At 41.1% G+C, this 18,267-nt stretch overlaps 1 long non-coding RNA gene across 1 annotated transcript; it reads left to right on the top strand.

The window, feature by feature from the left end:
* The first annotated feature begins 14,404 nt into the window (after positions 1-14,404).
* Positions 14,405-17,920, top strand: LOC131382931 (uncharacterized). The gene is made up of 3 exons (XR_009212558.1): positions 14,405-14,485; positions 15,212-15,359; positions 17,808-17,920. It is a non-coding gene; the product is annotated as an uncharacterized LOC131382931 (long non-coding RNA).
* Positions 17,921-18,267: the final 347 nt, after the last annotated feature.

Consider the following 18,267-nt stretch of genomic DNA (forward strand, 5'->3'; position numbering starts at 1 on the left):
TTAATTTTTAGGATAGTAGTGATCAAAGAGGTTTTGAATGTTCTTGCATTTGTCATGACTAGGGGTTTGACATAAAGAGATGTAGGAAAGGCAGCATGGTTTGTCAAAGCCTAGTGCATCATGTCAGGATGATTCATCTCCAAGAAGCAAAGGATGGTGTTGTAGAATCCAAGCCTTTGACACTGCAAACTCTCAAACAAAGAACCAAGCGTTGGGAAGACAAGAGGGTAGAGTTATAGGATCCCCAGGCATGCGGGTGGGGACAGGGAGGGACACTGAATCCCAAAATCTCAAAAATTACAGGAAGGTAGCCAAGTGAAGAGGGAACACCACAATGTTGAGATAAAAATTCAAGTATCTAAAATGGATTCAAAAATAAAGCAAATTCCTAGGAAGAATGAATATCCCTGGAACACTGGCATGCAGGCTCCGGTCAGACACCTTCCATCTCTCCCTCCCCAAACATTCTCCCTTCTATTTACTGAGAAGGTGTTTTGCCAAAGCAACATTTAATCTTAAAGTAGATGCCAATGGGGCCAGGCAAAGTGGCTCACACCTGTAATCCCAGCACTTTGGGAGGTCAAGGGAGGCAGATCACTTGAGGTCAGGAGTTCGAGACCAGCCTGGCCAACATGGTGAAACCTGTCTCTACTAAAAATACAAAAATTAGCCGGGAGTGGTGGTGCACATCTGTGGTACCGGCTACTTGAGAGGCTGACGCAGAAGAATCACTTGAATCCCAGAGGCAGAGGTTGCAGTGAGCTGAGGTCGTGCCAATGCACTGCAGCCTGGGCAACAGAGCAAGACACCTTCTTTAAAAAAAAAAAGAAAAGAAGAAGGAGGAGGAGGAGGAGAAAGGAAGAAAAAAGAAAAGAAGAGAAGAGAAAAGAAAAGAAAAGAAAAGACAAGACATAGATGTCAATGGGATGATATCATTGACTTTACACTCCCCATCTCAGCAAGGGACAAATACCAGTAATGTCATATTGAATAACATTCATTGTTTTTAACACCTTGAATTTATAACCAACAGTGGTGGTCAACCTATTCTTCGTTTTGAGCTGAAGATTGGAAAGGGACTTCAGAGAGATACCAGGAATCCATGAATTATTCAAAATAAAATTTATGTACACATGCATATTCTTTCCAGTAATTATGATATTGAAAAATATTGCATTGATATTTAATTGTTATATTATGTTCTTCTCAAAAATGTGGAGAAATTCTCCCCCTCACTAGTCCAAAATCCCATAGTTTTCTTTTACTAACCTATTTTTTTAATTAACTGTGAACATCCAATGAAATTCCCTTTCTCTGAAAGAAAGGAAATAACTGAAAAATCACTTTCTATTCATAAAAATCAACTCATATAAGAGTTGGACAAAAGGTGTTGGATTTGTGGCATAGTGTACCAGCGAGGGACTCTGCTGTGGTGGCTTTTCCTCCAGCGCCTGGGAGCTGAGTGTGCTCTGGAAGGAGGAGCGGGAGGGAGCCAGTGGCTGCCTCTTGACCCGGCCTCTTGGCCGCCTTTCTGCCTTGTGCTGTCTAAAGCTACAGGACATGACAATTTGATTGGAGCCTCCATGTTCGTTGTTCAGATTTCCTGATGCTTATTCTCTCGCAGTGGTCTTTGTGAAGCTGTCAGTGTCTACCTCTCATAAAAATGATGGCAATTCTTGAGACAGGATGTTTCCTCATGATCTGCACCTCTGATTCAAACCACGGGTTCCCTCAAACTTGCTTCCATCACATTCCTCCACAGGCTGTTATCTGCTGTGTCTCAGTCGCACCTAATTGCTCCTGTGTTGTGTGCGCAGTGAAAGGTGTGTCCCATTCCCCACATTCCTCGCACAGGCACTGAATGAGATTTGCTTCTTCTTAAGCTAAGTGGAAAGGGAGATGCTCATTTGAACCACAGATATTCACCCGGGTTTTACAAAATCTTCAAGTCATTTTTTTCCCTGGGACATGAAATCTACTTCCCTACATAGCCAAAACGTTTCTAATAAACATATATTCCTTCTTATTTCTTGGAAAGAAATTAAGTCATTCCAGTGCATCAGCGAGGATCAGTATGGTGCCAAGCATGTCACATAGCCATGGAGAGGCGAGCCGTGTCTCAGGAACACTGCGCAGATCTCCTGAAGACTTTGCTTTTGGCTATGGAAAAAGAGCATGTCATCTACTTCCACAATATATGCTTGCTTCTTGACTGATAACTAGTTTTCTGTGGCAACTTTCTAGGTTGAACTCATGGGTTTTTCATCTATAAATGCAGAAGACATGTTTCAGAATTGCAATTCTTTGAGAAGTCGGAGGCCTGAAGAGGATCATGTGATTATGCACTCTCCTCTCCATCTGCCTGGGGCATTGTCTCAACCCAAATCCCCATTGTCCAGATGCCCCTTACCACGCTGCAGGTAAGCCCGTTGCCCCAGTGCCTGTCAGGACTTGGTGCCTGGACAGGGCTGCTTCTGCTGTGTCCTGCAGGCCTGAGGAATGCACGTGTCTGGAATTCTTCTCCATCTTGGGATATTTCTATCCACCCATTAATTCCAGCTCCTGTTACTACCTGGGATTAAGCCACAGTGGGAAGGAACTCTTTTGGCAGCTTGATTTTCAACTTCAGTTCAGTTTCCCCAAGTGCCTGATGTACATTAACCAATATCACACTTGACATTCATCTATTTTGGAACAATGATTTGAATTGAAAGCTCTCACCTCAAACACAAACAACTGTAGAATATGTTTCCGTGTAAGTCTTCTGAGAAATTATCTGATTTCGCTGCAGCAGTTATTGATTTAAAATAATACTGGTGCGAGACGGAACCAATCAGTAGACTCTCCTGACATAAGCTAAACATCTTTACTCCCTAAAATAGAATTATGTATAGTGTGGAAATGTATTGGAGCGAAATTATTCCTGAATATAACAATGACAATGCAATTTCCTGGATTTATGATGGGTGCTTTGGGAATTGTATAAGTGGCCTAAAAGAGTTAATGTCCTTCCCAAAGTGCTTTATTTTAATGTTTGGGAAGTTTATAATCTAGTATAGTACATTGCTTTCCAGAAATACCTCATCATTACAAGCCTCCATCAATAAAAAATATTTGCTTTTATGGATGAAGATGCTCTCTCAACAAAAATATTAAATGGGGCAAGTTCACAACTTCCTAAATCCAATCACTAAAAATTTGCAGTTCTCACATTAGCACAATAATAAAAACAACATATGTGGATATCCACCACCATTCTGGCCAAAGGGCCATTTCGATGGTTGGTTGAACAAGGAGAAATTGCATTTTTCTTCCACCCAAGCTGCCTTCTATGCCATTTGCAGCCTGTCTCTGTATAGTGTCGCTATCAACCCACCATCAGCAAGGTGCAAGGAAACTGGGAAAGTGACAGAAAGATGACAAATTGCCCATGAAAATTACTAGGACAAAAGATCAGGTCTTCACTAAGGATGAACACAGCTCTGTGGGAGTGTTTAGCCATCAGATCAGAAATTTGGAATTGGACAGGTCGGGAGAGAAGAAAAAAAGATTACTGCAATAACTTGGGGAAAACTTCTTGAAGGAACAAAGACAACTTAAATTGGATATGCTAAACAGAATTTTCACTACTAATTTCTGAAGGAAAAGATGCTACTTTTCCATAAGAAAGACAAATATTTGTGTTCAAATGATACTCATAAACTGTTCCCTGAACGTGCTTCCATAAATCATCTCCCGCCCATGCGTCACAGCCTGAGAAACCATTGAAGGTATTCTGCGAGCAACATGCCTCCACCCTCCCCTCGGGCACCATAAATATAGTCCATTATCAGCCAGCAACAAGGATTCCAAATCTGAGGCCCCAGAAGTTGGAGACCGGACTAAGTGAAGAGTAGGATCCAAGCTCAGACGTTCCTTGAAAAGTTTTGACTCCAGCTCTTCTGACTTCTTGAGCCTGCCAACTTGGAATGGAAACCTCTTGAGAACATGTTTTCTTACAAAATTCAAAAAGAGCTTTGCTATGAGCCAACAGCTGGAAATGCCGTAAGAGCCGGCGCTCTTGGAGATCTGATTTCTTACAGCATTTTGGCACCTCTGGTTCAGCTCCTGGCGGGCAACCAGAAGCTGGAGAGGTAATAAAACATGGTATGCTCCCAGGACAGCTCTGGGCTAGGCTCCTTTCTGGAGAGAGGATGGCTTATGCCAGGAGAAGGGCTGGGCCCCATGCTTTTGCTGCTCTCAGTGGAAGGGACACAAGGACCATTTCTGGAGGGGTGCACTGACACCAACACCATGTTTATCCTGGTGACAGACACCAGGGCAACTTCCTTTGTTAGGTCAGTCAGTGTATGCCGGGTTTCTGGATAGCCCTGGCCCTGAACAAATTTAGGAACACAAGTGACTGTAGAGGCAGCCACTGCAAACAAAAGCTTAATGTACTAGCTTCAATCCTTAAGCAATTTTTAAGCAATAGTAGTCTATTCCCCAATCATTTCTAAAATAACTGGAAATAACTAGGCCAATTAGATTTCAGTACCTATGGTTCTTGGTGTGTTTGTATTTCCCTTCTTTTTACCTGCTTCGTTCTAATATTCCTTGTTCATCATTTTCTCTTAGTAGAACAAAGGGACAAGATGCTAAGGAGTGAAGTTTACAAATGTGGAAGAGGTGATTCTATTCCCACTGCCAGTATAGACTCTATTTCTACCCCTCAAGTGTGTGTCCAGAAGGCATAGAGTATTTGAATGTCCTTAAGAAGGAGCCAAAGCAAACGGCATCTGCCACACTAACTCCAGTGGAGGAAAAGAATCTCGCTACTCAGGCCAGTATATTTTCCTCCCTGTCAAAACAACTACACCTCAACTCTCATCCATCAGCTTCTCGATTATCCTCTCTCGTTATGAAAATTAGTGCCTGTTAAACTCTAGATTACAGAGAGAAATAGCCAAGCTCAAATTTTCCGACAGCCAATATATGACTACCCACCAGAAGGACCCACACAGATCCAGGGGACAGGTATGTGTGATCAAACACCGTGGTCCTGCACAGTGCCCCAATCCACATGAGAGTGCATTATGAATACTTTACTGTGGACAAAGCAACTTGGGCCAAGGTAAGGCGTGAAGCCACACTGGCACTTGGCCCATTGAAGGCACTTGGAGTGGTAAGGTTGCCAGATAAAATGCAGGACGACTAGTGAAATTAGAATTTCAGACAAACAATAAATTATTTTTAGAATGAGTATATCGTATGCAATATTTGGGACATATACCAAAAAGTTAGTTGCTCTTCTGAAATCAAATATAACTGGGCATTCTGTATTTTATTTGTGAAATCCAGTCATCTTAATTTGGAGTTTCTGTTGGTGGTGAAGCAGCCAATTGCATTCACGCCCAGACCCATGAAACCACGTTGGGAGCCAATGAAAGACCCTAGGACTGAGCAGGGTGCTAGAGAGACGCAGCAGGAATTTCACTTCCAACGCCCCCTCACCCACATCCACTCCCAAGGACCTCAGTGAGATGCTCCGTGACTTGGAAGCAGCTTTCTCAGGAAATGAAGCCAAGATGCCTGAAGACTGAGAAGGAAAATAGATCCAACTTGAAAAGAACAAGTTAGACTTTAAATAAGGAAACGTTATTAACTGAAAGCAGAGAGACTGGAAACCACCACCTTTTCGGAATGACTGGAGGGAAAGAAGTATCTCATAACAGAAACAAAATAAAGAGCAAGAGGCAGAGGGAGATGAAGACATCCAGCCTTCCTGGAGCCCTTGCTTTGGTCCCTCCACTTCACCACGGCTTAGAAAGACCCTTCAGATGGGCATTGCGTAGCAAGGCCTGTACCACTTCCCTCATAGAGCTTTTAAAACACTTCCATTATGATTATTACTATGATTTATATATAAGGAACACAGTGTCATTGTATAAATTTAGAGAACTTCAAAAAGAAGAAAATAAAAATTACTCACATTCCTGAGATTAAAAGATAACCGCTGTATATCCTTCCATCATTTATCTCGGCATAGATACAATTTTTCCAGCATTGGAATTATAAAGCATATAACATTTTGTAACCTACTCTTATCACTTAATGTATTGTGAATGTTATTGCATATGCTTAGCTTCTGAGAATATAATTTTTAATGACTACTTAGTATTCCATTGCTTTTAATGGACCACAATTTATTTAATCCATTTTCTCTCATTGGATATTACTGCTATTGCCCATTTTTCACTGTTAGGGAGAGCACCACACAGTGTCCTCATACGTACAGCTCTTTAGGATTCTCTAATTATTTACTTGAGAAAAATACCTGGAAGTGAGACTCTTGGGTCAAGAGGTGTGAATATTGTTAAGGTTTTAATTCATACTGCCAATGTATCCTCCAGAAAATCTTATACACAATCTATAAGAGTTGCTGTTGTCCCATAACCTTGCCAACACTGGGCATTGCCTCTTTCAAAAATCTTTACTGTATTGATCAGCCAAAATCTTTCTCATTATTTAAAATTTCATTTGCTCAGTTCTAATGGAATGAACATTTCTTCAAATGTTAGTTGAGCATTTGTGGTTCTTATTTAATGAATGCTTTTTTCACATTCTTTAGGCATTTTTCAAAACTTTTGCCAAATTATAATGGTTTTTATGTATTACAGATAATAATCGTTTACATAACAATATGCTACAATGTGTTCCCATTGTAGGAACTGTTAGGATCAGTTAGGGTGTAATTTGGTGTTAAGAATTTTCAAATGTTTATGTAGACAAATTTTTATCATCTTTCTTTGTGATATCCTTGAGCTTCCTCCCCTGCCTTGATGCCAGATAAACATGCAGCTGTTACTGTTGAGTTCTTCCGGGTCTCTTACACCTGCCCCTTTTGTCTGCTGAAATGAATTTTCATCTAGGACTGATAATGGGATTTTTTCCAAATAATTAACCTGCTTTTTTTTTTTTTTTTTTTTGAGACAGAGTTTCATTCTGTTGCCCAGGCTGGAGTGCAGTGGCACAATCTCTTCTCACTGCAAACTCTGCCTCCAGGGTTCAAGCAATTTTCCTGCCTAAGCCTCCCAAGTAGCTGAGATTACAGGTGCCCACCATCACGACTGGCTAATTTTTTTTTTTTTTTTTTTTTTAGTAGAGACACGGTTTCACCATTTCGGCCAGGCTGGTTTCGAACTCCTGACCTCAAGTGATCCACCCGTCTTGGCATCCCAAAGTGCTGGGATTACAGGCACGAGCCACCGCGCCCTATCAAACCTGCTATCTTAAAATCATCCACTGAAGAACTCTTTTCTCCATGGATTTAAAATGCCACCTTCATCATAGCCGAGTGGGGCATCAGGTGCCTCTGACACTCTCCATGTTCCCCCTTATCTGCCTGTCTAATCTTGCACTTACACCCCACCCTGTACCCATTAAAGCTGTGGAAGTCTTCTTAGTAGCAAGCGTACCTTGGAGATGCTGTGGGTTCCATTCCAGACAATTGCAACAAAGCGAATGTCTCAATACAGTGAAAAGAGAAGGGGAGGGAAGAGGAGGGGATGTAAATCTTTTGGTTTCCCAGCGCCTCGCAAAAGCTGTTTTTATACCATGCATACTATTAAGTGTGCATGAGCATTGTATGTAAAAAAATGCAATGTACATAGCTTAATTTTAAAATACTTTATTGCTAAAAAGTGTTAAGGATCACCTGATCTTTCCTGAGTCATCATCTTGTTGCTGGTGGAGGGTGTTGCCCTGATGTGGATGACTGTGAAGTCATCAGGGTGGTGGTTGCTGAAGGTTGGGGTGGCTGTGGCAATTTCTTAAAATAAGACAACAATAAAATTTGTCACATCAATTGACTCTTCCTTTTATGAAAGATCTCTCTGTAACATGTGATGCTTTTTGATGGCATTTACCCACAGTAGAACTTCTTTTAAAAACAGAGTTGGCCAGCACAGTGGCTCACACCTGTAATCCCAGCACTTCGGGAGACCAAGGCAGGCGGATCACCAGGTCAGGAGATCGAGACCATCCTGGCCAACATGGTGAAACTGCGTCTCTACTAAAAATACAAAAGTTAACTGGGTGTGGAGGCACACACCTGTAGTCCCAGCTACTCGGGAGGCTAAGGCACAGAATTGCTTGAATCCAGGAGGCAGAGGTTGCAGTGAGCCAAGATTGCACCCCTGCACTCACTCCAGCATGGCAACAGAGCAAGACTCTGTCAAAAACAAAACAAAACCAAAAAACCCTCTTATACCCTGCCATTGCTTTATCAACTCATTTTATGTAATAGTCTATATCCTTTGTTTTCATTCCAACAGTGTTCACAGCATCTTCACCAGGAGTATATTCTATCCCAAGAAACCACTTCCTTTGCTCTTCCATAAGAAGCAGCTCCTCATCCACTCAAGTGTATCTTGAGATTGCAGCAATTCAGTCACATCTTCAGGCTCCACTTTCTAATTCTAGTTCTTCTTCTGTCTCCACCACATCTGCAATTACTTCCCCCAGTGAAGTCTTGAACTCCTCAAAGTCATCCATGAGGGTTGGAATTAGCTTCTTCTAAACTCCGGATAATATTGATATTTTAATCTTCTGAATTATGAATGTTCTTGATGGCATCTAGAATGGTAAATCCTTTCTAAGTTTTCAATTTACTTTGCCCAGATCCATTGTAAGAATCACTATCTGTGGCAGCTACAGCCTTATGAAATGTATTTCCTAAATAATAAGACTTGAAAGTCAAAATTACTCCGTGATACATTGGCTGCAGAGTTGATCTTGTGTTAGCAGGCAGGGAACCAACATTCATGTCCTTGTACATCTCCAACAGAGCTTTAGGGTGGCCAGACGCATTGTCAATATGAGCAGTAATATTTTGAAAGGAATCTTCTGTGTGTGTGTACAGTAGATCTCAAAAATGGGCTTTAAGTATTCAGCAAACCATGCTGTAAACAGACGTGCTGTCATCCAGGCTTTGTTGTCCTATTTATAGAGCACAGACAGAATAGATTCAGCTTAATTCTTACGGGCTCCAGGATTTTTAGAATGGTAAAGGAGCATTGGCTTCAACTTAAAGTCATCAGATACATTAGCCCCTATTAAAAGAGTCAGCCTGCCCTTTGAAGCTTTGAAGCCAGGCATTGACTTCTCTGTAGCTATGGAAGTCCTAGAGGGCATCTTCCAGTATAAGGCTGTTATGTCTATATTGAAAATCTGTTATTTAAAGCAGCCACCCCAGTAATATTAGCTAGATCTTCTGGATAACTTGCTGCAGCTTCTCCATCAGCACTTGCTGTTTTGCCTTGCACTTTTACGTTATGGAGATGGCTTCTTTTCTTAAATCTCATGAACCAACCTTTCCTACAGGCTTCAAACTTTTCTTCTGCAGCTTCTTTACCCTCTCAACCTTCATAGAATTGAAGAGAGTTAGAGTCTAATGGTGCATTAGGCTTTGGCTTATGAGAACGTTGTGGCTGGACTGATCTTCTATCCAGACCACTCAAACTTTCTCCATATCAGCAATAAGGTTGTTTCACTTTCTTATCATTTGTGTGTTCACTAGAGTAGCACTTTTAATTTCCTTCAACTTATATTTTCCTTTGCATTGACAAGTTGGCTAAGTTTAGCACAAGAGGCCTGACTTTCAGCCTAAGTCATCTTTTAACACATCTTAATCATTTCTAACTTTTGATTTAAAATGTGAGATATTCAACTCTTCCTTTCACTTGAACACTTAGAGGCCATTGTAGGATTATCATTTAGTCTAATTTCAATCTAATTGCATATTAGGGAAGCCCAAAAGGAGGGAGAGACAAAAGAATGGCTGATCAATGGAGCAGTCACAACACATACAACATTTATCAGTTAAGTTCATTGCTTTACATGGGTGCAGTTCATGACATCCCAGAATAATTATAAGAGTTTCATTAAAGATCACCGATCATGAGTCATTATAACAGATTTAATAGCAATGAAAAAGTTTGAAATACTGCAAGCATCACCAAAATGTAACACAGAAATAGGAAGCGAGCACATGCTGTTGGAAAAAAAATGGCACCAATAGACTTGCTCCATGCAGAGTGGCCACAAACCTTCCATTTGTTTAAAAAAAAAAAAAAAAAGCAATATCTGCAAAGCCCAGAAAAATGAGATTTCCTTGTCCTCTCCACTGTTCTCCTCCGTTAGGAATCAACATTTTTGCTATTCTTCTAGAACAGGCTGAAGTCAATCCCAAATTTGAATTGTGATTGGAATTGCCCTAATACAGGTTACATTGTGCATATTTGACCTCTGTGCATTATTCGGAACCAAGGGCTATGTCTCTGTTCAATACTTCCTTGACAACTCTCAAGACCTGCTGTTCTTTTCTTCACGTGGGTCCCTGGTATATCTCACTAGGTTTACTCCTAGAATTTAATGTCCTACATTGATCTTGTGGATTGAAAATCTTTTATCTTCTCATTTTCCAGCTAATTATTAATGGAAGATAAGAAAATTTTTGACTTGTGCATGCTACTTTTCTTTAAAAAGAAACTGTTAACTACTTCTTTAAAATATTCTCTTACAATTTCTAGATATAGGTGCAGTTTTTTTATCTATTCCTTAATTTTATTTCTCCTTCCTGTCTTATCACATTTGCTAGAACTTTCAGAACGATGATCATAATGATGGTGATCATAGCATCCTTACCCCGATCTTGATATTAACTGCAGAGCCTTTGGAGGAACTTCATTAAATGCAATGTAGCTGCTGATTTTCTATTGTTGTTGTTTTTTTCTATGTCAAGGAACTGTTCTCCTATTCCTAACTTATTAAGTTTTTATCAGAAATTGATGTTGAATTTTCTCAGATGCCTTCTGGGAATCTATTGAGGTTTTTCTTCTTTTAATCTATGGATGTGATATATTTTATTAATAGATTTCTGAATATTAAAACACTATTATATTCCTAGAATAGACCTATATGGTATATGAAAATGTTGTTTTCTACTTGCTATTTGCTGTATATTATTTAGGACTTTTTGGTTTTTGATTCAACAACTATGGACACATCTCACCAGGAGCCAGTGCCACCCACTACTCTTACTTCATCCTCCAGGGAGCTGGGTCTGGAGTTTTCTTACACTTTTTCAAATTTTAGATCCAAGCCTCAGATCGTTCTGTGAAGTGCACCAGGAAGCATTCTCTCCCTGTGCTTTGCGGTCATTCATATAGCAGGGTAATTATAAGTTCTTACAAGAGAAATCCCTCACTTCCAAACTCTGAAGGATTCTAAAATTAATCTGGAAGACCAAAATACTGAACATAGAGGGACTGACACAAGAGATTAATATGAAAGTATTGCAAAACTATAACTATTAAACCTAAGACAACTTTTGAAATTTTTCTCCACGGTTATTACCCTGTAGAAATACATGAAAATTTACATTTCCTTCAGAAAAATGTTCAATTTCATTGAAGTTTATTACTACTAAGTTTTAATATATAGCATTTCTTTATAGTTTTTATCACCATTATTTATAGTTTTATTAATTCTATTCTCTTCTTTTCCTTTATTTCCTCAGTCATGGTTATTAATTTCCTCATTTCTCCATATTTACAGTTTTTTTCTTTTTTTCCCAAATAGATCTTTCATTGGTTAAATTTTTAAGGTATATTTGTTTTTAAAGTTCTTGAATTTATCAAGTTTACTTTTTCCATGTTTTGGTTCATAAACTTCTCTTTTGTAGTCTTTATTATTTTTTAAACATCCTTGAACTTAATATCTTGGATTTTCTAAAACAATAAAAATAAGTGGTTATTAGAGGTTTTTATTGTTGTTTATTCTTATTTATTAACAAATATATTTAATCTGATGTGTTTGACTCTGAAATGACTTTGGGCTTCATCTTTAAATTTTATATGTCTTTGTTTTTTAAGTAGCCTTGAATTAGAGACTTTATTTAATCTAATACTGGGGGAGTATTGTTTTAATTTTTAAGTGTATTACAGTTGGTGGTACATTTTTGTTACTAAAATTTGTGTCCATTTTGTAGCTACAAATATGGTCTGTACAGTTTGTTACCTAAGAGATTTCATTATGTTTTTCTTTGTAATTAAGACATTTTGATCATCAATTTTTACAAACATATTACGGACATTATCCCCATTCTTTGGATGGTACAAAGTTCACTACCCCTTATTAAACACAAATCTGCTCTATTTATTGTATGTTGTTCAGTTTTTTATCTATTTAATTTTGTTAATTCATCTTGTCCTATACTGACTGTGGCATATGAAAATTACTGGGTTAATCATGTTTTTGTCAATTTCTTCTTATATTTTTACTTTTACTTTATATATTCCTATAATTATATTTCACACATAGGGGTTTATTATTCATATATATATTCATGGTGCATTTTGCTTTTTGTCTATCTGAAAATCATTGAAACTGTTTTAACTCTTAATTTGATATTGCTTCTACTTTTCAGTTTCTTGTATTTACTTGTCATGTCTTTGTCCAACCCCTATTTTCCAATCTTTCCATGTCTTTTTATTTTATATGCATCTTTTGTCAACAGACTTTAATTCAACTCTGCTTTTCAATCAAGCCTGCAAGTCTGTCATTTGAGGAATTTGGCCTCTTCACATTTATCACTGGACTTACTTCTATCGTGCCTTATTTTTAAATATGTTCTTGTTGCTTCCCTTTATTCATCTTTTACTAAAGAATTGTTTCCTTAGCTCTTTTTTCTTTCGGTAATTTTCAAAGAGTAACTCCTGTTTTTATTCCACATGTGGTTATTTTTACATCCCTTTTTAAAACCACATTTTTTTCTAGTTACCATTAACACTGTGATATTACCCAATGTCTCTTCCCAAGGAAAACAAAAGTTGAATGCACATTTACTTTTTATTTCCCTATCTCATTTGCCAACTTTTGTTTTTATTATCTAATAGCTAGAGTAGATAATTAATACTTAATTATTTGCATAACTTAAGCATTTAGCTCTTAATAATTATATTTTGTACTTGGGTTGCTTTTTAATTATATAAGCTACAGTTACTTCAACTCTACATACTTTGCTGGTTTTGCTGTTTACCTCTTTTTTTTTATGCTATGACTTCCCCATCCTTCCATAGCTGGCTGCAGGGTGTCTTCAATAAATTTTTAAAGAAGGGTACACGAGTGTTATATTTTTGGGGTTCTTTGCATATCTGAGAATGTCCTTTGCTGTAGCCAATTCTAATCAACATATACATAATGTGCAGCTTCCATGTGTCTGGCACCTTGCTAGATCCAAAGAAGAGAGAATTAATGAGATAGCACAAATCTTTGCAATCCTTACCTTATGGAGTTTGCAGACTAACTGGATGCTACCTAAAAATGGCACGTTGTCAGGGTAGAGAAGATTGCATCAAAATATCATTCTAAAAAAAACTCTGTAAACACTTATTCATTGTTGTCCATTCTTTATTATTGCAGAAAAATCTACCCACTGTCCAATTTGTCTCAAGGTACAGATGATCGCGGGAGATGGGGGAATATTGGAATTGAATTTTTTTTCAGGTACAATGTTCAAGGTAAATAACAAAGTAAACAAAACCATTCATAATCTCAAGCAGAACAGAATATGAGCTCTGTGTTCCAATAAAAGTGAAAATGGATTTGGTCTTTTTGTAGGTAGAAGAAACTCATAACGGTTTGAGTTTTACTTCTTTTTAGGTTGATTGTTTTTTAGCCTACATGCATATTTCTTTTCAACATTAAAATTCAAGTTCCATTGATTGTGTTTGGTACTCATAAAGCCCTTTTTATTCCTCAGAGATAACATTGGTTTCTCCGTTAACGGGAATTCCCATTATACATATATTGGATCTCTTGACCTTCCAGGTCTCCTGCTTAACTTCTTTTATCATTTTATTTATTTGTCCCTTTTCTCTGAGCTTCTCTATATTCTCAGGTTTATCTTCTATGTCAATGAATCAATTGCCTACAATTAACTGCCCACTTTGCAGTTTAAATTTATTAATTATTTGTAAATAGCCTTTGAGGGTCTTGCTTTTTCCCCTAAAAAAAAAAAAAACCCCAGTTCTGATTTCATAGATGCAGTGTCACCTTAAATTTTGTGACAAATAGAAAAGAGGAACTTTCTGGAATTTTCTATTTCTTGCTGCTACCTCATCTCACAGAGAGACATTTGTTCTGAGTCCTTAAAACTTTGGATTGTCTTGTCATAAGTCACCATTCTTTGCTTATCTTTATAAAGAAAGATTTCTTTTGCCTGGTTTTTGAGTTATCATGGTTTCTGTAACTAGATCAATATTTCAGGCAGAGACTAAAGGATATAGGAAAAGTTGAGAGCTCTGCACTTGCTCTGTGAGATTGATTGCCTAGCAGAGCGGCTGTGGAGGAAGCAGGGCCAGGGCCCTTCTGTGGAGGTGCTCTCCCCTGTCTGAGAGTGTCTCTCCACACTTCTGGGAGCAGAGTTTCCTTTCTCTGCAAGGTATGGCTGCTGGCAGGGTCCAGATGTGCCCTCCTGCCACCTCGGTCCCCAACCCAGCCCTTCTAGCTGGGGAACAACACTGCAGGTCTATGGGGTCTTTCCTAGAGAATTCTCAAATGCACTTTCCTTCTTTGATGGGAAGACATGGTTAGGGTCAGTCCTGAGTTTCCTGTTCTGGGGATGCTACTGTAGGGTGCAGCTCCAACTTTGGGTTTTCACGACTTTCTCATGTCTCTAGTCCTTTCCATGGGAAGCTTGGTAGTAAGGATGGGGAGATAAGGCAACCATGAGCCCACTAAAGGCACCAGTGCCCAAACCCACCTAAGAATGAGGAGGAGGGGCCGGGTTGGGGGGAGAAGAAGTGCCTCGCCACCCGCTGCTGCCCCCAATATGTAAGAGAGGCTGCTGCTCCTCAGCCCCAGGAGGGTCCTGAGCCCACCCAGCCCAGCACAGGGGAAGAAGGGCCCCGTGGGCAACGTGGCCCAGCTCTCCTAAAGGAGCTGACCTGTGGGGTCTGAGCAGGAGGGCTGACTCCAGCCTCTGCCACTGAGACCATTACTGCTTCCAGTGTCCACTGGGGCCCAAGTTCCCCAACTTGGAAGGAAGGAGGGTGGGAGTGATCAGGCTCTCCGGCAACACCTTCCGGCGCAACTAGGGACCGCAGCACTCATCGCAGCTCCCCCAGCCCAGCTCGCTACAACAACAACATTTTCCCTGTCTCTGTAGGGAGAGCTGGTGATTCTTTCATTAAGAAACATTTTTATGTTGGCCTGTCTGACTCAAGGAGCAACAGAAGGCAAAGACTAGCGATTTTCACATCACGGCGAAAATAAAATTTCCTCTGGACAGTCAACAACACCCTGAGAGCAGGAAGGTAAATATGTACTTTCTCCTTGTCCTTTCTCATTTTCCCCTTTTGTGTGTTAAGAAGCCCCTGTTTTGCGTGGCTGGCAGGAAGGCCTTGCGTGGGAACGCCTGCAAATCTGCAGGACCCGGAGAGTGGGGGGGCAGCGGCATTCTTGATCTCACTCCTATCGATCGTCTCTAATGAGCGCCCGTGCAGCTGCGGCTAATGGTGGTGCGTCTGGTGTTAAGGGCAAGTGTGGGAGAAGATTATCAACCCAAGGGGCTTCACAGTTGCCGGACGGCCCAGAGCCCTGGGGGCGACGATGCACTTGAGAGGTCACTGAATCAAATGAGAGAAGATTCAGTGCCTGCCGCCGGAAGAAATGCAGCAGGGCTGGAATTTTTTTTCCAACAGAGACTACAGGCATCAACAAAACCGTTACCTTCTGCTAGTCATTAGTCCCTGACCCTTTGCCGGATAAGAAGGCTCCTCCCGGAGCCGCCTCGTCCTAATTATGACTCATCAGACGGCAGCAATCCTACCCAATTAGTGGGGCTTAAGCGAGGGGCACTTGATGGAACAAGGGTCCGAGCCCCGTGTGAACCAGGGAAGCCTGAAGGCCTGATCCAATGCCCTCCACCCTGAGTCTGCTCTTACCTGGGGGGCCAGGCTGCCATTTGATCTGATGCGCTTGATATTTCATTCACTGTGTTGCTCACCACCCCCCTAGGAGATCTGACAGGGGCCAGACGAGTGGCCATAAGAGGTGCTGAGGCCAGTGGCCTTCAAGGGACAGCTAACCGGCAGATCCCATAGAATGCTTGCAGTGAAATGTCAGCACAGAAAGGGAGCCACAGGTATTAGACAAGATAAAAAAAAAAAAATGACTGTCAAATGCCTTCAGGGGTCAGGCATGTTGCACATTCTGAACTTTAATAGCATAACGGAGTAATTGCAGCAGGGAAAAGAACTCAGACCCAGCAGGAAGGGCGAGCGCACTGAGGCTGGGAAATGCAGGCGGCGGGGAGGGGGCAGGGAGTGACAACGCATGTCCCCTGCTTTGCAAAAATGCCCAAATCACTATTTATTTTAACGCTGTAAATAAGAAATTTAAATATTACCCTAGTTCCATAATAAGTAACATGGTAACGTGATACCCTGCAGTTATAACAAATTATTTATTAGGTTTTTTAAAATTCTAAGGCAGCATCTTTGTAACTGGCAGATTTACATTGGGTCAGATCATTAAAAATATGGGTGTGGATTGGCCCCGCCGTGTGAGGGAACATTGATCTCTGAAACACGACTGACAACCACGTTCTCTTTGTCAGCTTTTTCTACAGGAGCGGAAAGGTCTTTAAAAGTGGTCACCCCACAAAAACGCCACACACACCCAAAACCCACCCTGTATGCTTCCAGCCCCTCTTCACACGTTTAGCAGAAGGAGAGATAAAGAACACAAAACACTTGGGCTGGTTGCCCAAGAAGCCCCTTCAGCTGTAAGCCCTGGTGTGTACACATTCGAAATCATGCTGCTGTTTGTTTCCAGGGCCCCTGCAAGGCAGGTTGGGGAACATCGAGTTTAGTAAAGACCACGATCAACTTTCTCAGGACCCAACATCATGAAGGGCATTAACCTTTACTGACGGAGCGTAAAAGATAGTGGGGGCTGAGCTGGCCATTATTCATGAAGATGGGCCTTCTTATGAATATATTAATTAAATTTTTATTTCTTAATAAGATCCTTACATATCTAGCTTAGGAGCCCTTTCTTTAGCTCAATGTAAGATACCACCGAACTTACCAAGAAAGAGAAGCAGGGACTCCCCACCTCAGAGGTTCGGACAAAGTCAGAGAATATTGTGGGCCAGCACGTCTGTGATTAGGAAGCAAGCATGAGCGACAAGCAGGGCTATGGATGCTCACAAGGGGAGTCCTGGGTGCTGAGACGATCAGGGAGGACAAGCGGTGAGCACGTGGGCAAAGCAGATCAGGCTTAGGAGCAGGCAGAGGCTGGGAAAGCCTCCATGTGCTAGCACAGAGCAAGCTGAGGTGCGGGGCCAGGAGCACTTGAGGAGGGCATTAGATGGTACGTAGAGGGTGTTCCCAAACATACCAACAAAGATCACACACCCACAGAGCAGGACGGATCAAATATGGAAAGAAAAACCCATGACTGAGCTCTTTAGTGTGTGTTTCTCTTTATTTGTAAGCTTTCTATAATGCACATATATTACTCTTAGAATGAGAAATAAAAGTTTATGCAAAAAACTACCCAAACTGTGAATGGGCACATTCAGCTGCATAGAAAGAACAAGTGTGAGGTCAAGAGGCGGCTGCAGCCGGAGGTCGGAGGCCTGGAGAGTCAGAGGGAGGAGTCACAGCACAGCCACAGGCTTTCCCAGAGGCAGGCTCAGCATTGCATGGGTCAGGGAGCCCCCACGTGGCAAGGCTCTGAGTCTTGTCCTATTGTAGATCCAGCTCATTCCAAAGCTGCTACCCCATGGCTGCCACTGAGTGACTTGGGCTCTGTCTACCCTGCTGCAGAGAGCAGGGACACAAATGACCATTGGAAAGAATGAAGTTGGTGTCATGTGCGGTGTTTCTAATCAACATGTGGAAAGCGGTAAGTCAGGTTCAGGTTTGTGGTCTGTGCAGAGCATCTCCACATGCCTAGTGCTGAGCCGGGCATGGGAGCTCATGGGGTGGGGAGTGGGGGCTGCAGGAGTGCGAGGCCAGATCTCTGCCCGCATGAGCCTGAACTGTCTGGGGAAATTTGCATTCTCCACGCTCCTTCTGGTGCAATGAGCCAGGTAAACCGCCATGTTGGTCCAAATCTATGATACAAAGCCCCACTGGGCAATTAGATTCTCAGCTGCTAGAGCTCAAAATGACCCAGGGCTCTGTGGGTCCCTGAGCTCCTAGGTGACCACAG

This window comes from Hylobates moloch, unplaced genomic scaffold, assembly GCF_009828535.3.
Source record: "Hylobates moloch isolate HMO894 unplaced genomic scaffold, HMol_V3 SCAFFOLD_3, whole genome shotgun sequence".
Taxonomy (NCBI): Eukaryota; Metazoa; Chordata; class Mammalia; order Primates; family Hylobatidae; genus Hylobates; species Hylobates moloch.